Raw genomic sequence first — 25947 nt, forward strand, 5'->3', positions numbered from 1 at the left:
GCATGGACCTGAGTTTCCTGTGATATACTGCAGGTTCCCACTAGGTTCTCAGTTTTACTCATTGTAGTGTATATATGTCAATCCCAATCTCCCAGTTTATACCACCCTCCTCCCCTCCCCTCCCCAGTATCCACACATCCATTCTCTGTATCTTCATTTCTATCCTGCCCTGCAAATAGGTATATCGGTACCATTTTTCTACATTCCCCTTATATGCCTTAATACCTGATATTTGTTTTTCTCTGGCTGACTTACTTCACTCTGTATAACTGGGTTTTTTAAAGAGATAATTAAGGTAAAATGAAATTATTAGAGTGGGCCCGAATCCAATATCACCAGTGTCCTTATATAAAAAAGAAATTTGGACACAGAGATATGTGTCTATAGGAAGAATATCATGAGAACATGAAGATAGCCATCTACAAGTCAAAGAGAGAGGCCTAAAACAGGTCCTTCCCTATAGCTTGCAAGGGAATCAACCCTACCAACCCTTTGACTTTGGACTTTCAGCCTCCAGAACTGTGAGACAACAAATCTCTGTTTAAGTCACCTAGTTAGTGGCAAGTTGCCATCAGTTCAATTCAGTTCAGTCGCTCAGTCATGTCCAACTCTGCAACCCCATGGACTGCAGCATGCCAGGCCTCCCTGTCTATCACCAACTCCCAAAGTCCACCCAAACCCATGTCCATCGAGTCAGTGACGCCATCCAACCATCTCATCCTCTGTCGTCCCCTTCTCATCCTGCCCTCAATCTTTCCCAGCATCAGGGTCTTTTCAAATGAGTCAGCTCTTCGCATCAAGTGGCCAAAGTATTGGAGTTTCAACTTCAGCATCAGTCCTTCCAATGAACACCCAGGACTGACCTCCTTTAGGATGGACTGGTTGGATCTCCTTGCAGCCCAAGGGACTCTCAACAGTCTTCTCCAACACCACAATTGTCATAGCAGCAAACTAAAACAGGAGAGGAAGGGCTGTTTGAGGTCTGCCATCTCTCAGGAGGAGTTGATTAGGGAAGGAGACACACGTTTGAGCATGTGTGAAAGCCCTGATATGGGAATGGGTGGTGTTGAAAGGAAAATTTTATTTTAAACCCCAGAAAGTAGTGATATGATTGAGTTGGATTGTTAGAGTAAAAAGATCCTTGGATCAGAATTCAAAGGACATGGTAAGCTCTAATTCTGCCACTTATTTTTTGCACAAGTCCCTTGAGTTGAGCAAATCCCTTCAGCTCTCTGAGCTTTAGTTTTCTCATCAGAAATGGAGATAACAGTACCCATGGCACCTACCCCATGAGGCTGCTAAGAGGTCCAAATAAAATAAAAATACAAGTGAAAGTAGTTCTCAGAGTATAAAAACTTATATGACTTGTGTTGATTGTTTGGTTGTTACTGCTGCTGTGGTTATCGTTTCCACCCTAACGGAGGCTGTGCCCTAGTGCCGTAGTGAATGGACAATACGCACACACCAGGCATGCAATTCAAGGGCCGTGTGCCTTGATGTTACGAGGATACTCCAGAGTCTCTCTTGGCAATCATCAAGTCATCCATCTTATTTTTTAGAAGCTAAAAATTTCACGTTCATGTGATTTTAATTATAACCATATTTTTATTTAAAGTGGGGAGCAACGGAAGATTGTGGTAGCATAAATCACTAGTCATCTAATCTCATTTAGGTTATATGAAAACAAGATGGAAATCTTTGAAGTTAGTGTGTTTATTTGCTAAATCACTCCCATCAAAAAAAAAAAAAAAGACAAAAAAATCACATTATGTTTCTCAGAACTGTGTGGACAGGAAGTATTATTTTTTGCAGGAATTTTTATTTAAAAAATAAGTTTGGTGTCTATGCTACAAATCAGAACTCTGTTGGTTGAAAGAGAACCATTTTAGCTGCCACTGTTGCATCAAATTATGCAGCTCATTGAAATAAAGCATGAGGTTTTCCTGAACTTCGGTGATGGACTGACTGGATGACATCTGTGATGTTTTTGGCACAGTTAAGGTGGAGTGGGGGAGGGTATGGGGAGAGGAAGGCATAGAAACTGTCATTAAAACAATTATCCCCTCCCTGTCCCCAGGTCTTGGGGCTTATTTTAATCCCTTTAATATTCTTTTTCATTTTCTGTAATAAATCATGTTTTGTTGGAAATGCCCATTAGAACTGTGACAGTTTAGCCACCTTGTGGAGAACAATGACCAAACTGAGGCACCACCAGCCTCTGCTGCTGGGCTCTTTGTGCCCCACTCATAGGAGAAGGAAGACAGTTCAGTCTCCATGTCCAAGCAAGGGGTCCTCAGCCCCTGTGCTGAGATGTTGACATTCCAAACTGAAGAGTGACACTAATCAATGACCATGACTAAATCACCCCTACCATCTTAACAATGGAGTGCTCAAAATAGGTTCTTTTCAGATACTCAGAGCAAGGCTAATGACTTGCTATAAACGAATAATAGCTAACAATTCTGGATACTTTTAGTTGCCAGACTGTGCGATGTGCTTCCCATGCATTATTTCATCAATCCTCAAAATAAACCTGCAACATTTTAAATGCTATCAATTTCTTCTCTTTCAAATTGAACCAAATGGATATGTATTTTATCTCATCCTCTTTATCTTCCAAATACTAGGTTTTCTTTTTTTCTATGAATATTCTATGGATATTCACTTGGTCTCCTAAGACACTAACCCTGAGATATCAGATGATTATAGCTGAAGACTTTTAGTGATTTATATTCAAAGATGTAGCAGGTTAAGGTGCAAGAGACGAAAGTAGACTCTTTCTCCCCAATGGCTTAGACTGAACAAACCAGGAAATAGTCAACATTGTATATGCAGTGGTCTGGCTCTCTTTTATAGGCTGGGTAATCGTGGAATGTATATCATTTCTTAACAAGATGCCTGATAAAATAACCAAGCACTTAAATCCCAGAAAGTGTATTCTCAATATGTCGGGTATGTGACAGGCATTTCTTGTACTTGAACAAAATCAAGGTCTACAGTTCTTTAACTACAGCTCTACAATCATTCTTATCATTCAAGTCTAGAGTCCTCCTAAATGTCACCTTTTCTGGTCCAAAGATTCAAAATCACATCAATTCAATAAGCATGTGTCAAGTTCTTATTGTTTCTAACATATGGTGCTGCTGATTCTGTGAATGGATCTGCAAACCTCCAAATGTCCCTCTCCAGGGCTTCTCCCAGAGATCACATACTTACATGCCTCTGGGAGCCAGGGAGGTGATGTATGAGAGTGAAACTGACTGAGTTCAATACAAGACACAGTGGTGGCCCTGAAGCCACCTGGAGAGCAAGTATCCCACCCACAACCGCTGCCCAGCTCCTGCCACACAATGTCTTGAAGGAATGCCAGCTTCACATAGCCAAGTTCACGATTTCTCCAAGACAGTCTGGAAATTGATATCTGTGCAAATGTCCTGTCTTGTAAATGTTGGCAGCTCATGTCATTTTCCTTTCTTTTAAATACGTTAGCCAAGTTCACTAGACCGCCGTTTGGTAACGTCCACTTTAGGGATTCTCAGGGAGGATCTGAGATGTGACATAGTATGTTTCTACCCCCTCTCCTCAGGAACTTCACCTCTCTGCTCTCTCACACTCAGGGGGACGTCTCAAGAAACACCACCCTTCCACTGGGAAGGGCATGAGTTTGGGGAAAGTGAAAAGTAGGTCCTTTAAAGACCCAGATCCAGCCCCTTCCCTCATGCCTTTGGATAGAGCCGTAAGTAATGTAATACCATCACAGACAAGAATGAGTGCAGCTTTGGATTTCTCCAAGGAAGGAGAGACTTGCAGTGTTCACATGCCCTTACAGATCACTGGAGGGCCTTTGACAGAGACAAGAAAGTTGGGAGCATTGAGACAAGATCTCTATTTTCATTGCAATGGGCTCAAGGGAAAAGTAAGCCTTCCAAATTAAGTTTGAGAAATTTAGGGTGGATTTTAAATGAAACACAAGTCTAAAAATTATAGATTTGGGAGCTATGAAAATAGGGAAAATAATTAAATCAAGAGAATTGATATAATTCCCATAAAAATATGGCACCATGGCCAGGACTAGGAGGGTAAAGAAATGGACTTGAACTAGACCCACCCACAATGGTGAGATATTACAGTAACCTATGGAGGATGTCTCCAATCAGGCGAAGGAGTGAATGGCAACAGAAGGCAGAATTTGGTAATGTTGGGAACCCCTCTATGAAGATTTTTATTCAAAAGCAAGGCTGAGGGAAGTCAGAAGTTGTCGGGTTCTAACATCCAGACCTGGAGAAAGCAATGGCAACCCACTCCATTACTCTTGCCTGGACAATCCCATGGAAGGAGGAGCCTGGTAGGCTGCAGTCCATGGGGTCGCTGAGAGTCAGACATGACTGAGTGACTTCACTTTCACTTTTCACTTTCATGCATTGGAGAAGGAAATGGCAACCCACTCCAGTGTTCTTGCCTGGAGAATCGCAGGGACGGGGTAGCCTGGTGGGCTGCCATCTATGGGCTCACACAGAGTCGGACATGACTGAAGCGACTTAGCAGCAGCAGCAGCAGCAACATCCAGACCAGGACTGCAAGGAGATCCAACCAGTCCATCCTAGAGGAGATCAGTCCTGGGTGGTCATTGGAAGGACTGATGCTGAAGCTGAAACTCCAATACTTTGGCCACTTGATGCAAAGAGTTGACTCATTGGAAAGGACCCTGATGCTGGGAGGGATTGGGGGCAGGAGGAGAAGGGGACGACAGAGGATGAGATGGCTGGATGGCATCACTGACTCGATGGACATGAGTCTGAGTAAACTCCAGGAGTTGGTGATGGACAGGGAGGCCTGGCGTGCTGCGATTCATGGGGTCGCGAAGAGTCAGACACAACTGAGCGACTGGACTGAACTGAACTGAACTGAACATCCAGACCACAGTAGCCATCAGAGGAATCTATTTATAGGGAACTCTGAAAACAGTCCATTTATTAAATCACAGATAATCAAATCACAGATATTCTTCAACTTACAATGGGGTTATGTCCCAATAAATGCACCCTAAGTTGGAAACGTTCTAAGTCAAGTCATTTTACTTTTTTTTGTTGAAGGATAATTGCTTTACAGAATTTTGTTGTTTTCTGTCAAACTTCAACATGAATCAGCCATAGGTATACATATATCCCCTCCCTTTTGACCCTCCCTCCCATCTCCCTCCCCATCCCACCCCTCTAGGTTGATACAGAGCCCCCGTTTGAGTTTCCTGAGCCATACAGCAAATTCCTGTTGGCTATATATTTTACATATTATAGTGTAAGTTTCCATGTTACTCTTTCCATACATCTCACCCTCTGCTCTCCTCTCCCCATGTCCATAAGTCTATTCTCTATGTCTGTTTCTCCATTGCTGCCCTGTAAATAAATTCTTCAGTACATTTTTCTAGATTCCATATATGTGTGTTAAAATATGATATTTATCTTTCTCTTTCTGACTCACCTCACTCTGTATAATAGGTTCTAGGTTCATCCACCTCATTAGAACTGACTCAAATGTGTTCCTTTTCTATGGCTAAGTAATATTCCATTGTGTATATGTACCATAACTTCTTTATCCATTCATCTGTCGATGGTCATCTAGGTTGCTTCCATGTTCTAGCTATTGTAAATAGTGCTGCAGTGAACAATGGGATACATGTGTCTGTTTCACTTTTGGTCTCCTCAGGGTATATGCCTAGGAGTGGGATTGCTGGGTCATATGGTGGTTTTATTCCTAGTTTTTTAAGGAATCTCCATACCATCTTCTGTAGTGGCTGTATCAGTTTACATTCCCAACAACAATGCAAAAACATTCCCTTTTCTCCACACCCTCTCCAGCATTTATTCTTTGTAGACTTTTTGATGATGGCCATTTTGACCGGTGTGAGGTGATATCTCATTGTGGTTTTGATTTGCATTTCTCTAATAATGGGCGATGTTGAGCATCTTTTCATGTGTTTGTCAGCCATCTGTATGTCTTCTTTGAAGAAATGTCTGTTTAGGTCTTTTCCCCACTTTTCGATTGGGTTGTTTGTTTTTCTAGCACTGAATTATATGAACTGCTTGTATATTTTGGAAATGAATCCTTTGTCAGTTGTTTCATTTGCTATTATTTTCTCTCATTCTGAGGGTTGTCATTTCACGTTGCTTATAGTTTGCTGTGCAAAAGCTTTTAAGTTTAATCAGGTCCCACTTGTTTACTTTTGTTTTTATTTCCATTATTCTAGGAGGTGGGTCATAGAGAATCTTGCTTTATGTCATCAAGTGTTTTGCCTATGTTTTCCTCTAAGAGTTTTATAGTTTCTGGTCTTATATTTAGGTCTTTAATCCATTTTGAGTTTATCTTTGGGTATGATGTTAGGAAGTGTTCTAATTTCATTCTTTTACATGTAGCTGTCCACTTTTCCCAGCACCATTTATTGAAGAGCCTTCTTTGCCCCATTGTATACTCTTGCCTCCTTTTTCAAAGATAAGGTATCCATAGGTGCATAGGTTTATTTCTGGGCTTTCTATCTTGTTCCATTGGTCTATATTTCTGTTTTTGTGCCAGTACCATACTGTCTTGATGACTGGAGCTTTGTAGTATAATCTGAAGTCAGGAAGGTTGATTCCTCCAGCTCCATTCTTCTTTCTCAAGACTGCTTTGTCCATTTGGGATCTTTTGTGTTTCCATATGAATTGTGAAATTTTTTGTTCTAGTTCTGTGAAAAATGCCATTGGTATTTTGATAGGGAGTGCATTGAATCTGTAGATTGCATTTGGTAGTATAGTCATTTTCACAATATTGATTCTTCCTACCCAGGAACATGGAATATCTCTCCATCTGTTTATGTCATCTTTGATTTCTTTCATCAGTGTCTTATAATTTTCTGTGTACAGTTCTTTTGTCTCCTTAGGTAAGTTTATTCCTAGATCTTTAATTCTTTTTGTTGCAGTGGTGAATGGGATTGATTCCTTAATTTCTCTTTCTGATTTTTCATTGTTAGTATATAGAAATGCAAGTGACTTCTTTGTATTGATGTTGTATCCTGTAACCTTGCTAAATTAACTGATTAGCTCTAGTAATTTTCTGATACTATCGTTAGGGTTTTCTATGTACAGTATCATGTCATCTGCCAACAGTGAGAGCTTTACTTCTTCTTTTCCAATCTGGATTCCTTTTATTTCTTTTTCTTCTCTGATTGCTGTAGCTAGGATTTCCAGAACTATGTTGAATAATAGTGGTGAAAGTGGACACACTTGTCTTGTTCCTAATCTTAGGGGGAAATGCTTTCAGTTTTTCACCATTGAGAATCATGTTTGCTGTAGGCTTATCACATATGGCCTTTACTATGTTGAGGTGGATTCCTTCTATGCCCATTATTTGAAGAGTTTTAATCATAAATGGGTGCTGACTTTTGTCAAAGGCTTTTTCTGCATCTATTGAGATTATTACATGGTTTTTATCTTTCAATTTGTTAATATGGTATATCACATTGATTGATTTGCATATGTTGAAGAATCTTTGCATTCCTGGAATAAACCCAACTTGGTCGTGGTATATGAACTTCTTGATTTGTTGCTGAATTCGGTTTGCTAAAATTTTGTTGACGATTTTTGCATCTATGTTCATCAGTGATGTTAGTCTGTAGCTTTCTTTTTTGTGTGTTGTCCTTGGTTTTGGGATCGGGGTGATGGTGGCCTCGTAGGATGAGTTTGGAAGTGTTCCTTCCTCTGTAATTTTTTGAAAGAGTTTTAGAAGAATAGGCACTAGCTCTTTTCTAAATGTTTGATGGAATTCTCCTGTGAAGCCGTCTGGCCCTGGGCTTTTGCTTTTGGGGAGATTTTTGATCACAGCTTCAATTTCAGTGCTTATAATTGGGTTGTTCATAATTTCTATTTCTTCCTGGCTCAGTCTTGGAAGATTAAACTTTTCTAAGAATCTGTCCATTTCTTCCAGGTTATCCTTTTTATTGCCATAGAGTTGTTCATAGTAGTCTCTTATAATCCTTTATATTTCTGCATTGTCTGTTGTAACCCCTCCTTTTTCATTTCTAATTTTGTTGAGTTGATTTTTCTCTTTTTTCTTGATGAGGCTGGCAAAAGGTTTGTCAATTTTGTTTACTTTTCAAAGAACCAGACTTTAGTTTTCTTAATCTTTACTATTGTTTCTTTCATTTATTTTTAATTTATTTCTGCTTGGATCTTTATGATTTCTTTCCTTCTACTAATTTTGGGGTTTTTAAATTCTTCTTTGTCCAGTTGTTTTAGGTGTAAAGTTAGGTTGTCTATTCAATGTTTTTCTTGTTTCTTGAGGTAGGATTGTATTGCTGTAAATTTCCCTCTTAGGACTGCTTTTGCTGCATCCCATAGGTTTTGAGTTGTCCTATTTTCATTGTCCTTTTTTTCTGGAAATGTTTTGATTTCCCTTTTGATTTCTTCAGGAACCTGTTGGTTATTTAGAAATGTGCTATTTAATCTCCATGTGTTTGTGTTTCTTACAGTTTTTTTTTTTTCTTGTAATTGATATCTAGTCTTATATTACTGTGGTTGGGGAAGATGCTTGATAAAATTTCAATTTTCTTAAATTTACTGAGGTTTGATTTGTAACACAAGATGTGGTCTATCCACATCTTGGAGATATGGAGAATGTTCCATGTGCACATGAGAAGAAGGTGTATTCTTCTGCATTTGGATGGAATGTCCTGAAGATATCAATGAGATCCATCTCATCTAATGTATCATGTAAGACTTGTGTTTCCTTATTAATTTTCTGTTCTGATGGTCTGTCCATTGGTTTGAGTGGGGTGTTAAAGTTTCCTAATATTATTGTGTTACTGTCAATTTCTCCTGTTATGTCTGTTAGTGCTTGTCTTATGTATTGAGGTGCTCCTATGTTGGGTGCATAGATATTTACAATTGTTATGTCTTCCTCTTGGATTGATCCCTTGATCATTACGTAGTGTCCTTCCTTATCTCTTGTAATCTTCTGTATTTTAAGGTCTATTTTGTTTGATATAAGGATTGTTACTCCAGCTTTCTTTCACTTCCCATTTGCATGGAATATATTTTTCTATCCTCTTACTTTCAGTCTATATGTGTCTTTAGGTCGGAAGTAAGTTTCTTGTAGACAGCATATATATGGGTCTTGTTTTTGAATCCATTCAGCCAATCTGTGTCTTTTGGTTGAAACATTTAATCCATTTACATTTAAAGTAATTTTTGATATATATGTTCCTATTGCCATGTTCCTGTTGCCATTTTCTTAATTGTTTGGGGTTGTGCTCGCTTCGGCAGCACATGTATTAATTGTTTGGGGTTGATTTTGTAGATCTATTTTCTTCTCTTGCATTTCTTGACTATATAAGTCTCTTTAACATTTGTTGTAAAGCTGGTTTGGTGGTACTGAATTCTCTTAACTTTTGCTCATCTGAAAAGTTTTTTATTTCCCATCAATTTTGAATGAGATCTTTTCAGGGTACAGTAATCTTGGTTGTAGATTTTTCCCCTTTCAGTACTTTAAATATATCCTGCCATTCCCTCCTGGCCTGCAGAGTTTCTGCTGAAAGATCAGCTGCTAAGCGTATGGGGTTTCCCTTGTATGTTACTTGTTGCTTCTCCCTTGCTGCTTTTAATATTCTTTCTTTGTGTTTAGTCTTTGTGAGTTTGATTAGTATGTGTCTTGGTGTGTTTCTTCTTGGGTTTATCCTGTATGGGACTCTTTGTGCCTCTTGGACTTGATTGACTACTCCTTTTCCATGTTGGGGAAATCTTCAACTATAATCTCTTCAAAATTTTTCTCATATCCTTTCTTTTTCTCTTCTTCTTCTGGGGCCCCTATAATTCAAATGTTGGTGCTTTTGATATTGTCCCAGAGGTCTCTGAGACTGTCCTCAATTCTTTTCATTCTTTTTACTTTATTCTGTTCTTAAGGAGTTATTTCCACCATTTTATCTTCCAGTGCACTGATTTATTCTTCTGCTTCTGATATTCTGCTATTGATTCCTTCTAGAGTATTTTTAATTTCCATAATTGTGTTGTTTGTCTCTGCATGTTTATTCTTTAATGCTTCTAATTTTTAGTTAATTCTTGCATTTTCTCCATTTTGTTTTCAAGGTTTTTGATCATCTTTACTATCATTATTCTGAATTCCTTTTCAGGTAATTTTCCTATTTCCTCTTCATTTATTTTGACTCCTGTGTTTCTAGTTTGTTCCTTCATTTGTATAGTATTTCTCTGCCTTTTCATTATTTTTGTTTAACTTATTGTGTTTGAGGTCTCCTTTCCCCAGGCTTCAAGGTGGAATTCTTTCTTCCTTTTGGTTTCTGCCCTCCTGTGATTGTGTAAGCTTCCTATAGGATGAGATTTGTACTGAGTTTTTGTTTGTTTGTTTGCTTGTTTTTCCTCTGATGGGCAAGGCTGAGTGAGGTGGTCCTGTCTGCTGATGATTGGGTTTGTATTTTTGTTTTGTTGTTTAGATGAGGTGTCCTGCACAGGGTGCTACTGGTGGTTGGGTGATTCCAGGTCTTATATTCCAGTGGTTTCCTTTGTGTGAGTTCTCACTATTTGATACCCCCTAAGGTTAGTTCATGATCCGTCCATCTTGGGTGGCCCCACATGGCATGGCTTAGTTTCATTGAGTTAGACAAGGCTGTGGTCCTGTGATCAGATTGGCTAGTTTTCTGTGATTATGGTTTCAGTGTGTCTGCCCTCTAATGCCCTCTTGCAACACCTACCATCTTACTTGGGTTTCTCTTACCTTGGACGTGGGGTATCTCTTCACGGCTGCTCCAGCAAAGCGCAGCTGCTGCTCCTTACCTTGGACGAGGGGTATCTCCTCATGGCCGCCCCTCCTGACCTTGAATGTGGAGTAGTACCTCCTTGATGAAAGCTTCTTGTTGAAAGTGGAGGAGAATGAAAAAGTTGGCTTAAAGCTCAACATTGAGAAAACTAAGATCATGGCATCTGGTCCCATCACTTCATGGGAAATAGTTGGGGAAACAGTGGAAACAGTGTCAGACCTTATTTTGGGGGGCTCCAAAATCACTGCAGATGGTGACTGCAGCCATGAAGTTAAAAGACGCTTACTCCTTGGAAGGAAAGTTATGACCAACCTAGATAGCATACTAAAAAGCAGAGACATTACTTTGCCAACAAAGGTCCATCTAGTCAAGGCTATGGTTTTTCCAGTGGTCATGTATGGATGTGAGAGTTGGACTGAGGCTGAGTGCTGAAGAATTGATGCTTTTGAACTGTGGTGTTGGAAAAGACTCTTGAGAGTCCCTTGGACTGCAAGGAGATCCAAACCAGTCCATCCTAAAGGAGATCAGTCCTGGGTGTTCATTGGAAGGACTGATGCTGAAGCTGAAACTCCAATACTTTGGCCACCTGATGTGAAGAGTTGACTCATTGGAAAAGACCCTGATGCTGGGAGGGATTGGGGGCAGGAGGAGAAGGGGACGACAGAGGATGAGATGGCTGGATGGCATCAATGACTTGATGGGCATGAGTTTGAGTAAACTCAGGGAGTTGGTGGTGGACCGGGAGGCCTGGCGTGCTGTGATTCATGGGGTCGCAAAGAGTCAGACACGACTGAGCGACTGAACTGAACTGAACTGAACTGAACTGAAGGTTAGTTCTCTGGTAGTCTAGGGTGCTGGAGTCAGTGCTCCCACTCCAAGGGCTCAGGGCTTGATCTCTGGTCAGGAATGAAGATTCCACAAGTGCTTTGTTATGGCATTAAATTAGATTAAAACAAATATCCAAAAATGAGAAACCAAAGATGAATCCCAGACAAATGGCAGTTACAAAATCAGGCAAATAATAATTACAATAATGGAATATACACATATACATTAGCAAAGTCAAAGCAGTCCAACAAAATTAAAGTACAATAGGTTGACCCAGCAAACAAAGGAAATAAAAAATTATATTTACCAGTTAAGAATAAAACTAACTAAAGCACAAACTGGAAAACAAAGGCAAGGTACCAAGTGGGGAATAAAGCAATGAAAACAAAACTAACAAATATGTTGAGAGGAAAGGAAAGAAAGAATAGATTTGCAAAGTTATGTAGAGGTAGATGAAGAAGATTTATATATATTAAAGATTAACTGCAAGGGGGAAAGAGCAGTAGGAAAGGCAAACAAAGGAATAAATATAGAAAAAATAGGTTTTAAAAAAATAAAAGTTAAAATTCTAAAAAAAGAGAAAAGAAAAAAAGATGGGAGAAAGAAAAAAAAAGGAAAACTCCCCAGAACTGCAAAAGCCCAACCTAGAGGCAGAGGTTTATAACAACAATAAAAAGAAAAAATGTGACTAAGAAAAAAAAGGGGAAAAAAGCTCAAAAACTTAATTAGATTTCACAGTGCCAATAAAATCGACAACTACAATGGGGAGGGGGGAGAAAACAAAAGCGAAAAATCCAAAAGAATCTACAGAACAAGTCAAAACATAATAATAAATGTTTTTCTTGAGTCACTGCTGTGAGAACCCTTTTCCTCGCTGGGAGTCACAGTCCACCTCTCCTCCCTAGGATGCCCTCCAACACTGCGCTGATCTCTGGCCCTGCTGCGGGGGCAGCTCAGATTCTAATCTGGTCCTCCTCCTGCGTGTTCTTGCCTCCAATGTCCACAGCTATCAGAACTAGTGCGTTTTCTTTTGTGGGAGCTTTCAGTGACCTTTTATATGTTCCACAGACACAGCATCTGCCTAGTTGATCCTGTGGTTTTAATCTGCAGCTTGTATAGCTGGTGGGAAGGTTTTGGGTCTTCTTCTTAGTTACACTGCCCCTGGGTTTCACTTGTGGTTTTATTTCCACCTCTGCATGTGAGTCGTCCACTGGGGTTTGCTCCTGAGGCTGCCCTGGAGGACTTGGGTCTGCCCCCGTGAGGGCCAGGCGCGGAGGTGGTGCCGCTGCTGGGGTCGCAGGGGTTCTGGCAGCACCAGGTACTCAGGGGGTTGGTGGCTAGGGCAGTGGGAAATAAAGTGCTCTAGAAGGGAATGGCGACCAGTACTGGCCAATACACTCCAGTATTCTTGCTGGAGAACCCCTCCTCTCTGACAGAGAAGCCTGGCAGGCCACAGTCTACTGAGTCGCAAAGAGTCAAACACCACCGAAATGACCCTGCGTGCATAGGTGCAAGGCTTTTTTTGCCTGTGGCCGCCCTGCCCCAGTGAGAGCTGAGCGTGAAGGTGGTGCAGCGGCTTGGCTTCCGGGGACGCTGGTGGCGCCAAGTGGGCAGGGACACGGACTGCCTCCCGCAGGAGTTATGGCCCAATCAGGGTCTTTTTTCCCGAGCCTCTTGCAGCTGGAGATCAGAAGGCCTCTTTGGTCAGTCTTTCTCCATAGCTCCACCCATTCAGGCACTTAGAGGACTCCCTTGCCTGGGGTCCTTCTCTGTCGTTTGGCGCGTCAGGCACATAAAGCGCCCCCCGCCCCGCCCCCGGCTGGGGTCCTAGTCTGTATTGGCATATCAGGCACTTAAAGGGGCACCCTGGGTGGGGTCCTACTCTGTAGTTGGGGCATCAGTCACTTAAAGGGGCACCCTGGGTGGGGTCCTACCCTGTAGTTGGGCATCAGGCAGTTAAAGGGGCACCCTGGGTGGGGTCCTACTCTGTAGTTGGGGCATCAGGCACTTAAAGGGGCACCCTGGGTGGGGTCGTACTCTGTAGATGAGTGCGTCAGGCATTTGATGGGCCAGGTTCTCTGTTGTTCAGCTTCCAGTGCTGGCGTGTAGGGGGAGAGAGGCTATGATGATGGCTCCACCCGCTATGTGTGACTGAGCAGTATTGCCTTGCTTCCATGTCTGCCCAGCTTTCCTCCACAGGCATTTCCCACCATAATCTCCTCCCTCACATCCCCTCGCTCCATCTCTCCACAGTCAACAGCAGCCCTTGCCTGGGGATTGCTCTACAATCCCTAAACTCCAGCTCCCAGCCACTGCACTATCTGGGGTATGTATGGCTGCCGCAAGGACAGTCTGAGTCTCATTCCGTTTAGGCTGCCACAGATCAGCTGTTTCACTCTCAGCCTTAAATGTTCCTCCTCTGACTCAGAAGTTGCTCTGATGTGGGGATCAGACCCCTGCTTCAGTCCCCCAATCCGCCAAGGGCAGGTCCAGTCCTAGTAACACTCCTGGTTTTCCCCCTAGTTCCTTTGTCCTACCTAGTTTTTTGAGGTTCTATATATTCTTTCCCACTGGTCAGGTACTCCTGTGCACTCTCGGCTGGTGTTCTGCATGCACTTTTGTGTCTGAAGGTGTATTCCTGATGTATCCATGGAGAGAGATGTCTTCCACGTCCACCTACTCCTCCGCATCTTGTTTTCTCCCAAAGTGCATTTGACTCACTTAACCTACTGAACATCACAGCTTTAGCTCAGCCTACCTGAAACATGCTCAGAACACTTAGGTTAGCCTGCTGTTGGATAAAAATTATCTAACACATCCTATTTTATAATAAAATGCTAAATATCTCATGTAATTTATTGAACACTGTACTGAAAGTGAAAACAGAATGGTTGTCTGGGTACTGAATGATGGTAGGTGGATCAGTTGTTTCCCCTCTGGATAGCATGGCTTTCTAGGAGCTTCAGCTCACTGCCACTGCCCAGCATCATGAGAGAAGATCTTGACACATACTGCTAGCCCAGGGAAAGATCAAAATTCAAAATTTGAAGCATGGCTTCTACTAAATACATAATGCTTTTACACCACCATAAAGTTGAAAAATGGTTAGCCAAACCATCATCTGTCAGGGACCATCAGTAGTTTACAGTGAGTTTGGCATAGTTGCAGAAGGCAGGGAACTATGTTATCCCTTAGAACAATTTTTATCAAGAATGATTAAACTTAAAATTAATTATTTCTGATCTTTGACTCTATCCCTTAGCTAGTGTTCTCCACAATTCAGCTTTTGCTTTCCTGGGTCACTTGGGGAAGAAGAGAGAGCAGGGGGAGCTCTGAGAGTCCTCTGGTCGTCACTGCAGGTTCTCAGCTCTCATAATGATCCTTAGGGGCCAATTTCACTGTTTCTCAGATGACTGCTTCTAGGAGCTCTGTTCCACACCCACTCACAGGGGAGACTCTGCAGTGATAAGACACCTGTTAGCAGGGCAAAGAGGCAGCAGGTACAACAGAACTTCAGGAAAGTGCAGGATTCTTTTTCTTTTTTAAGGTATCTGGAATTTATTTGTTATACATTTCTCTGGAACTGCAAAAAAAAAAAAAAAAAGAATCCAGAAACATAATTAGTGAAATGGGAAAGGTTTCTTCACTTGTCTTAAAACAGCAGCAAATGTCAAGAAATGTTTGAGAGATCCTGTGTGATTTCCTCACTTAGAGTTTGTTTCTTGGGCTATCTTCCCCTAATCTGTTTTGGTTTGGCTTTGCTTTGGCAATCAGATTCCATCTGATTCTCAAATAGTCTATGATATCCAAGTAATACAGTAGCAACTTTGGAGACAGCAGCATTAAGAGTCCCTTGATTTGGGCTTCTTGATGGTTAACCCAGGCTGTATTAGGTCCTGAAATCACATACTTTCTACCCATTCATTATCTAGAATTCCTTACATATAAGTATTGCATAATGGGCATTGGTGAATTTCCCTAGCATTAGACTCCTATACAAAAAAGATCTTAATGACCCAGATAACCACAATGGTGTGATCACTTACCTAGAGCCAGACATCTTGGAGTTCGAAGTCAAGTGGGCCTTAGGAAGCATCACTATGAACAAAACTAGTGGAGGTGATGGACTTCCAGCTGAGTTATTTCAAATCTTAAAAGATGATGCTATGAAAGTGCTGCACTCAATATGCCAGCAAATTTGGAAAATTTAACAGTGTCCACAGGACTGGAAAAGGTCAGTTTTCATTCCAATCCCAAAGAAAGGCAATGCCAAAGATTGCTCATACTACACCACGATTTCACTCATCTCACATGCTTGCAAAGTAATGCTCAAAATTCTCCAAGCCAGGGTTCAGCAATACATGAACCGTGAACTTCCAGATGTTCAAGCTGGTTTTAGAAAAGGCAGAGGAACCAGAGATCAAATTGCCAACATCCATTGAATCATCGAAAAAGCAAGAGAGTTTCAGAAAAACATCTACTTCTGTTTTATTGACTATGGCAAAACCTATAACTGTGTGGATCACAACAAACTGTGGAAAATTCTGAAAGAGATGGGAATACCAGACCACCTGACCTGCCTCCTGAGAAGCCTGTATGCAGGGCAAGAAGCAATAGTTAGAACCGGACATGGAACAACAGACTGGTTCAAAATTGGGAAAGGGGGTACATCAAGGCTGTATATTGTCACCCTGCTTATTTAACTTATATTCAGAGTACATCATGTGAAATGTCAGGCTGGATGAAGCACAAGCTGGAATCAAGAATGCTGGGAGAAATATCAGTAACCTTAGATATGCTGGTGACACCACCCTTATGGCAGAAAGTGAAGAGGAACCAATGAGCCTCTTGATTTAGGTGAAAGAGGAGAGTGAAAAAGCTGGCTTTAAAACTCAACATTCATAAAACGAAGATCATGGCATCCTGTCCCATCACTTCATGGCAAATAGATGGGGAAACAATGGAAACAGTGACAGACTTTATTTTCTTGGGCTCCAAAAATCACTGCAGATGGTGACTGTGGCCATGAAATTAAAAGACACTTGCTCCTTGGAAGGAAAGCTATGACAAACCCGAAGGTGAAAGTCACTCAGTCGTGTCTGACTCTTTGCAACCCCATGGACTATACAGTCTGTGGAATTCTCCAGGCCAGAATACTGGAGTGGGTAGCCTTTCCCTTCACCAGGGGATCTTCCCAACCCAGGGATCAAACCCAAGCACATTGCAGGCAGATTCTTTACCAGCCAAGCTACCAGGGAAGCCCTAGACAGCCTATTAAAAAGCAGAGATGTTACTCTGCCAACAAAGGTCCATCTAGTCAAAGCTATGGTTTTTCCAACAGTCATGTATGAAGGTGAGAGTTGGACCATAAAGAAGGCTGAGTGACAAAGGATTGCTGCTTTTGAACTGTGGTATTGGAGAAGACTCTTGGGAGTCCCTTGTACTGCAAGGAGAGGAAACCAGTCAATCCTAAATGAAATCAACCCTGAATATTCATTTGAAGGACTAATGCTGAAGCTGAAACTCCCATACTTGGGCCACCTCTTTGGAAAAGGCCATGATGCTGGGAAAGATTGAAGGCGGGAGAAGGGGATGACAGAGAACAAGATGGTTGGATGGCATCACCAACCCAGTGGACAGGAGTTTGAGCAAGCTCCCGGAGATGGTGAAGGAAGGGAGGCCTGGTGTGCTGCAGGCCATGGGGTTGCAAAGAGTCTGACATGACTGAGCAACTGAACAACAAAAAGAAACTCATGCCAGCTTTATTGATTCGGACTCTTGGTCCCAAGTATCAAATGTAATGCCAAGCTAGCTTAAGCATAAAGTGAGCAGGGGTTATTGTAAGGTGATGGCCGGGGAGGCTTCGTGGAACTCAGGTTTAGTAAATCTTTTGGCCAGACTTGGGAAGGAACTGGAGGTAAAAATTAGAGAACTTCTCTCTCCTTCTCTGAACATCTCTCATTTTTCTTCTCTTTCTGCGCTGGCTCTCTCTGACTCTGAAGTCCATGGGGAGGCCTCTCTCCTTCTGGCTCTTATCTTTATTCTCAATTTATTTTGTCTTAATCTGTAAATACAGGGTGAAATCTGATTGGCTCAACTTGGATTCGGCCTACACCTCTTGTCCAATCAGAAACCCCTAGGAGGCAGTTTGTGCATGACACCATAGCTCAGTGGAATTCAGTCTTGTAGACCAGTGCTTCTCAAACTACAGTGTGCATACAAATCATATGGTTATTTTGTTTGAGTGTAAATTCTGATTAAGTCTTGCATAAGGCAGGAGATTCTGCATTTTTAAAAAGCCCCTAGGTAATACTGCTGCTCTGATTCACGTATAGCAATTATAGAAGACGGTTTGGACCTATTCCCAATACAATGATTCCATCCTTCCCCCCGCCCCCCGCCCCCCGCAAAGTGCAACACATTCCTTCACGTCTGCCTTCTGCCCCCTAGGGTCTCATCTCCCCTTGTCATAGAGTGGAGTTTATTCAGGTGTGCTTGTCTTCTCTGAGAAAATCCGTATGTTCTCCAAATATATTTTTCTCACAGTCCTCTAACAATTAACCTCATCAAAACTCCTGATGCTTAAGTGTTTGTTCTCATCTGGTTTTCATGGAGAAAAGAAATGAGAACAAATCTACATGATTAATGGGAACCTAATTGGCGAGCATTGATTATATCAAAATATGTAAGAAATATTTGGATATTTGTTTTTTCCTTTGAGAAAATATGCTATATGCCCAAGGACTGAATGTCTAATAGAGCCATTTCAGTCACTGTGACAAGTAGATAAAGAAAAACCTGAAGATAAGATATGCACAAGGCTACACATTATCTCAAAATATTCCAGGTAGAAGTGCACAAGTCTAGAGAAGCTGTGGATTCTGGCTAGCTCAGCAGTACCTATGCGATTCTGAACTGGCTTCAGAACCATGGATGGTATTCAAAGAGACTTGGCTATGTCCCAGCTAAAATCATCCAGGTAATTTATGCAGAATCTGTCCCCTGTGTTCAAAATTACATTTTGTTATGCATAATATCAATTAAGCATTTTCATGAGGTAAACTAACCCACATTATATAAACACTCAACCAGCAGAAGAGAAAGAAGGGGCAAAGCTGCACCCCTGAATTCCCAGTCGATGAAAGGTTTAGGAAGTGTCCTAAATACTTGAATTTGTCTTAAGCCCTCTTAAAAAATGTTTAAGCCAATTTAAGTACTTTGGTTATGGCATTAAACTTTTCTAAATAAGAGCTGTTTTCTTTTTCCTGTCTCATATTGGGCCATTTTAATGAATATTAAACTTTTCTAAATAAGAACTGCTCTCTTTTCCTATCTCATATTGGAACATTTTAATGAAAATAGTTTCAAATATCCTATAGGCATTTCTCTAAGCCTTCCCAAGCAAGAGATCCTCTGCAGACTCTGTAAGATTTCATTGATTCTTAAAGATAAAAAGGTATCGATCTTCATTGTAAAATCCATTGTAAAATGCTCCAGGAGTTTGTTGCCTCTTTCACCCCAGGGGACCTGAAAATCTTGGAAGATATTAGTTGCTGCCAGCAAGACTTAGTATTTGCTTGAGTTTCTTCATTTCCCATACGTGTGTGCTTGCACGCCAAGCCAGGAGTATTTACTCCCATTGTTAGTAACCTCTTGCAAAACAGACTTCCTCAATATAGTACAAATTCTGAAGGAACAGAATCGAGGAAAATAAGCTTGGTGTGTTTTTCTTCAGAACCAGATGCTCCTGCAGTGTGTTCTTGGCAATTCTTTTATCCACCTATTAGACCAGCTGGAATGGGGGAAAGAGGCATGCTTTGAATAAGAATAAAACAATTGCAGGAAAATTTTTCATCAGCCAGTGTTGTTGATAAAACAGTCAGCTTGAGGTAAGGAGTGACGCATATTGGAGTCCCTGCCTAAGACATCAAGGTTATTCAACGGGAGACCTGGAAGTAGATTGCAGTCTCCCAGTTTTTTAAAAAAGGTTAATGTCATTGAGATGCTAGCACTAACTTAGAACTGCCCAGACCATGTTTCAATTCTCTTTCAAGATATCTTCATCTAATCTGAGAGATGTAGACATTTTCAGTTTAAACAGTTAATTTCCCCTAATTACAGAAATTGGTCGACAAATGCTTATGTTAATTTGCAGTTAAAGAGGCCCATTGGATGACTGATCAGTGGTATGTCACATGGCATGTGGTGGCTTTTGTATGAAAGATCCAATCCAGGGTTATTCCAGGTCAAAAAAATATATATTGAATTTTCATATAGAAAGTAAGATTTAGACTGGGGTTTGATGTAAAAAAAAAAAAATGAAAAGAGCAAAGATTTCTATTGCATTAGTTACAAACCTGGGCTCTGGAGTCAATTGGATTCTGAAAACAAAAGTTCCTTGCTTGTAACATGCTGGCTTCTTCACCTGTAATCATGGAAACAGTTGCTGTGAGGATTCGCTGAGATCGTATGGGTGATGTATACAGAGTGGGCACATGGGGAGAGCTCAAAGCACTAAGACTTGTACTACACAGCTCAGCTCCACCCACTTGCCCAGCTCCACCCAATCTTAACCCAAAGAAAAGAGAACAGAAACAAAAATTCAACAGTTACATGGAAGGGAAGATAGGAGGAGCTTTGGAGAACTTTCTAGAACCACTGTCATCCCCTTAGAAGTCATGGAATGAAATTAAAGTCTTCCATTAGCATACTGGACATGACCACCCCCTTTCACCTGGCCTTTTGCTGCCAGGCTCACCCTGTTTAAGCACCAGACTTTACGTTGGATTATTTGCATTCCTGTCTCCATGACAGTTCTTGAAAGGAAAGAGAGTGTCGTGTTCCTGTATTTGCCACAAATTCAAAGGGAAACCCACTGGGAAATTAACAAAACCCTCCAAATAGTTGGGTTTCCCCTATTCAGCCACAACTGCCCTGTGGTACCATCTGCCCTCCTGGTTGAGCTGAGCCGAACTATTGGAAGGCCCCAAAGCCCCCAGGCTGTAGCTTTCTGCAGTTGAAGATGAGAAAACTACAGAAGTCTTCAGACTATCCCAGAAATGTCACTACTCTGGGGATACAGAGTATTCTACCATTTTTTTCTAGATTGGTGGAGAAATGAAGATGGATGTGGAAGGGACAGAAAGATTAGTAAAGATTATCTTGCACATCTCAAAAGGGAATGATTGTTTTGGACATAGACTCCACTTTGGCAGAGATGTGGACAATTTTAGTTCATCTAACTACATTTCTTGCATCACACAAAAGATAAGACAGATAAACATAGCTTGGAGTACCCAAAAGTATTTCTATCCCCTGGAAGGATTTAGAAAGTGGGTAAATAGAACCAATGATCTTTCAACTAGCTCAAGTCAAGCCAGCCTCATTCCAAACATTTCATATTCAGAGCAACAGAAACCTTCCTTATCAGCACTGGCAAGTTGATGGATTGGAGAAGCACCAGCTCTGATCATCCTGACCAGGGGGACAGCACGCAGGGGCCACTGAGCCCTGGAGAACAGCTTTTCTGTCTCCAGATCCCATAGAGTGCGGTGTTTGCAAGACTTGTTGCTCAGACACCCAGGTGATGCTCTCAACTCCTCTCCCCTCCCGTGGCTACTAAAACTCCTGGGATCTAATTACAGTGCAGTTAACTTCTCTAACAGAGATTTCAGCCTTGCATGTTACAGAAGGCACCCATGCTGCTCACCGGAGACCTTGGAATCAGTGCTCTGTTCAGGGTCTGCTCCTCGCATTTGCGTTACTGAATCTGTAGAGAACACAAACCTAGCCTGTTGTGAGTACACGTGGGGAAGTCTGGTTGATGGCGGTGTGAGCTGCCTCGACTTGTTTACCAAAGTGTCTCTAAAATGAGAGTAATTTCAGAAACTGAGGTGATGACATCTTCCTTTTAGTCTTCTCCTCTGAGTACATGGTGTGAAAATGTCTAAACAGACCAAAATTTTCCTTCTGAATATTGCAAAATGGTGGCCTTTAGATCTGTTTATTAATATTGTTTATTTCAGGGAAAACCTTTAGTAAAGTGTGAAAGCCATATAGTTGAGCAAGCATTTTATAAGCTGGATACTGAAGAAATTTGATCAAGTGTTTCTTATAGAACAAGACCAAACTAATAGTTAGGAAGTTAAAACACAGTTAGGTTTGGTGTCAGCATCCTCATTGATGACTCCAAGGAAGATGACATAGGTACTCAATTCATATTTTGATGCTAAATATGTACTGGACAGCTCCATCTATCAGGTCTGAAGAACACAGAAGTGAGAAAAGAGAACAATACAGTCATAGTTCTTTACCTGCTTATTTTTCCCTGATCTCCTTTATGTGATGAAACTATGTTCATGTCTGTCTCTTCAGAAAGGGATATTAGGAAAGAAACAAATTCTGAATGTTGATATATTTCCAATAAAATATGTTTTATGTTATTCATCCAAGTTCTAATCATTAGGATAGTCCTTTTTTCCTCTCCCAAACTTCCAGACCAAGAATCTGATGAGATTGATCACACTGTTTGGGGGAGGAGAGGAGGAAATATCCCATTCTATGATCTGCCTCATCTTAGGGACAATCTTATTACACATAGGGTAGAAGGAGCCAGAAGAGGAGGCAAGTTTGTTGTGGGTACATTTCCCTCCAAATACTAGAAACTTCTAGGAGGGAGCTATGATAATGCTATAAACTTGCAGCTCTACCTTATTAAGGGAAGGTGTGCATAGGCCTCATATCTTTGAAGTAATATCTTTGTACAGAGTAGATTATCTTTAGAAGTAACTGAAATTTTCCCCCAAATAACAGAAGTGATCCTTAACCTTGTAATGGGTCTATAATGTGTCCTCTAGACACATCTAGAGGAATAGGCAATCATGAACAGAATTTAGCACTTTTTTAAAGAATCAGGATCATAGTCTCAGCTCAGAGGAAAGTTGATCAGAATCGCAGTAAGTGCCTCTGGGTTGATGGCAGGGATAAGGTGATGCCAGTTCATAGGAATTCGGGGCGTGATCCCTTTAGAGTCTGTATTGAGTACAAGTCCCAGGCCTCTGACCTGTTAGGTGAATGGTGTGGCTCCTGAATTAGATAATTGGGCAGTTCTCTGTGTGGTTACTATTAAACTCAAACGCTACGTATAGAGGCTTGGTGTCTGATTGTGGTGTGTAGAATAGAGGCTGCCAGACCTGAGCTTTCTTTTTTTGGTTGCTCCACGCAGGGTGGTAGTTAAATTAACTTGCATATGACAGAGCTCACTTGTTCCTGGAGATATATCTCTGCTCCAGAGATAGAGCATGTTGGTGATCACACTGATGAGAACTAGTAACCTGGTTGCAAAGACTCCCAATTCTTTCCTCCAGAGGAGAAAGAATAAGACCACGTTCTCTGAACAAGGGTAGTTTCTCCACAAAGGGTAGTTTATCTTTTTGCCTTGATTTGCTAATATTGCCATAAGAAGGTGAACATTTGTTATGCAAGAAACAAACAATAAAGACGTGTATGTACAATATATGTATGTATAAATACACATTTATTATACAAGTAATGAAAGGGAAGGAAACGCGATATACCAAAACTGCCTATTTTCACAGTCTTAAACTTCAAAGTGAAAATCATAAAGCAAGATTTTGAAAGTATTTGTGTATTTTTAAAATTCAAATAATCTGTTGAATACATCATAGTAATTTCACCAAGCATTCAAAATTATTTTCCTTTAACTGCCTTAGTCTGCGTGGGCTGCCATAACATGGACTGGGTAGCTTAAACCACAGAAATTTATTTTCCTGCAGTTCTGGAGGCTAGAAGTCTGAGATCATGGTGCCAGCATGGTCAGCCCCTGGTGAGAGCCTGTCTGCAGAGGACCCCCTCTTGCTGTGGCATAAGCGGAGAGAGAGCAAGCTCTGTGGGCTCTTTTCATACTGGGAGGGTCTCACCCCCATGACCTCATCTAATCCAATTACCTCCCAAAGCCCCCATCTTCACAAACCATCACACTTGAGGGTAGGGTTTCAGAATATGAATTTGGAGAGCAGTGGGGGAGGAGGGCATCAAATGGATCAATCAGTAACATATGGCATCACATTTGCGAATTACACAGTCTTGAGAGGTACTATTCTCTGTAATATTATGCCTGGCCTAAGCACTGTAGTTGGGCTTCCCTGGTAGCTCAGATGGTAAAGAATCTGCCTGCAGTGCAGGAGACAGGTGTTCGATCCCTGGGTTGGGAAGATCCCTTGGAGAAGGGAATGACTGCCCACTCCAGTATTCTTGCCTGGGGAATTTCATGGACGGAGGAGCCTGGAGGGCTACAGTCCATGGGATCCCAAAGACTCAGACAAGACTGAGCGACTAACACTTCCAAGTACTATGGATCATGTGGATTAATGATAAGGAGAACTGTATCTAGAGAAAAGAAATTAACCAGTCAAAGTAATAGAAATCATAAGAAGTATTGATGTTGAAGGAACCACAGCTCTTTGAAGCTAAAATGGAGAAATCTAAGAAAGCACACAGCTCACAAATATTTTTTGAAGATATCTGAAGACTTGAATATTAAAGAAGGACTTGACTTCTTTATAGTTTCAGAGTAGAATAAGTGGAAATTAGAAGGAGGTAGACTTTGGAAATGTGTAAGACAGAAACTCCTACAAAAGGAACAGCCCCTAAATTACATAGTAAAGTCTTCAGCATGGAACTCCTTCAGATTGACAATCCTCTTCCAGGGAAATTCTAGCAGCAGTGTTGGTGTTAGGCAGAATTTGAGACTGGATCTCTCCATGGTCTATTCTGACTCTAAGATGCTATGTTTTAAGAGCTCAGCTTCTAATGGTAGTTAGTCTTTAAATGATTCAAATGTGAGTGGGAGAAAGAATTTAAGGGCCAATTATACAGTATCACCTTGGGTTATATGAAGCGGGACCCAAAATGTGTTCTTCCTTTTGGGGATACACTTAGGATAAAGCATTCAAAGAAAATGTAATTTCAGACCAAGTGGGTAAAAAAGAATTATAAAGTAAAGAATTGATTGATAATTAGGAAAAATCTCATCTCAAATGAATGATGAGATAAGGGAAGAGTTTTTTCTCATTGTTTTATTTTGTATTAAGGGCATACATTCTTGTTTATTTTGTGAACTATATATTTTCTATGAAAAGGACAGACTGATGGATGTTCATGACCTAAAAAATAGTAACTAAACATGTTGTAAGAAAAATTAATCTCAGTCTAAACTAAGGTTGATCAATCTTGTCAGTTATCTGCCAGTATGAAGGAAATGTATCCCTTACATAATCTTTCCTACTCTTAAATAATCAAAATTCTAGAATAAAGTACTCTGTCTCCTTTTTTATGTTAGAAATGTGTAAGAATTCAGTTTCTTCTAATAAAGATACATGTTTCAAATTAATTTGCTCTCTCATCTGAAAAATTCAGTCCTGTTTAATTAAACTAACTGGAAATCCAACCAACCTAATGAGTATCAACTAGAAGAACATAGTAAAATGTGTGTAATTCCAATGATTGACTAAATCTTCTAGAATCTGAGATATGAAGATGGAGAATGTCTGTTTTGTCCATCACTGTATATCCTCTTGGCTTTCATGGTGCCTGCCAGGAGGAGATCCTCAATAAAAATGTATCAAGTTAATGGAAAATTATTTTCAGAAAGCTAATGATTCAACTGATGAGATATATAAAAACATATCAATCAAATTCCACTAGAGAGTTGCTTCAATTACTGTTGTCTATGTTGGTTTCTCAAGAACTACCCACTAAATGCGTCATCCAGAGCCTTTGGTTTCTTTCTGTTTTCCTCCCCCTGTTGCAGTATTGTTATTGCATGAGCAACAAATGTATACGAAGATGTGAAATTCAAGTTAGATTTGAACATTGGTTATGTCTCTTTGAAAAAATACATTTAGTAAGGTTTTAGACTTGGGGGAAAATTTACTAACAAATTCTATTATGCTTCACTGAAACCCTTGTGGGTCAGAAACAAAGATTGTATAAAGCAAAAGTATGGATAATATAGATTTATAGGGAGTACATTTTTGCAGATTATGGTTGCAGTATCAAAAAAGTTGAAACCAAAAAAAAAACAACAAAAAAAACAAAACAAAAAAGTTGAAACCAAAAATTATGCATTTGAGTGCCTTGAGGCAAAAAAATAGAACACATATTCTTATTACATGAAGGTAGAGAACTCAATGAGAAGAAAACACTGGCCTATGAATAGGAAGCCTAGATTTTTATCAGAGTATTGTGTATCATTTAGCGTCCTAGACTCCTGGTAGCTCATCCATAAAACAGAAAATAAA

General features: G+C 40.7%; 1 protein-coding gene and 1 long non-coding RNA gene across 3 annotated transcripts in view; one reads left to right on the forward strand and one right to left on the reverse strand.

The window, feature by feature from the left end:
* Positions 1-25947, forward strand: part of PDE7B (phosphodiesterase 7B) — a 344452-nt gene that overhangs the window by 126268 nt on the left and 192237 nt on the right. The window lies entirely within an intron of this gene.
* The window catches only part of LOC133047000 (uncharacterized), a 124554-nt gene continuing 110515 nt past the window's right edge, over positions 11909-25947 (reverse strand). Inside the window, exons 5-6 of the long non-coding RNA XR_009690640.1 lie at positions 19984-20051; positions 11909-15083 (exon numbers count right to left, since the gene is read on the reverse strand). This is a non-coding gene — a long non-coding RNA (uncharacterized LOC133047000). The remainder of the gene's footprint in view (positions 15084-19983; positions 20052-25947) is intronic.

This window comes from Dama dama, chromosome 26 (assembly GCF_033118175.1).
Source record: "Dama dama isolate Ldn47 chromosome 26, ASM3311817v1, whole genome shotgun sequence".
In the NCBI taxonomy this organism is placed as follows: Eukaryota; Metazoa; Chordata; class Mammalia; order Artiodactyla; family Cervidae; genus Dama; species Dama dama.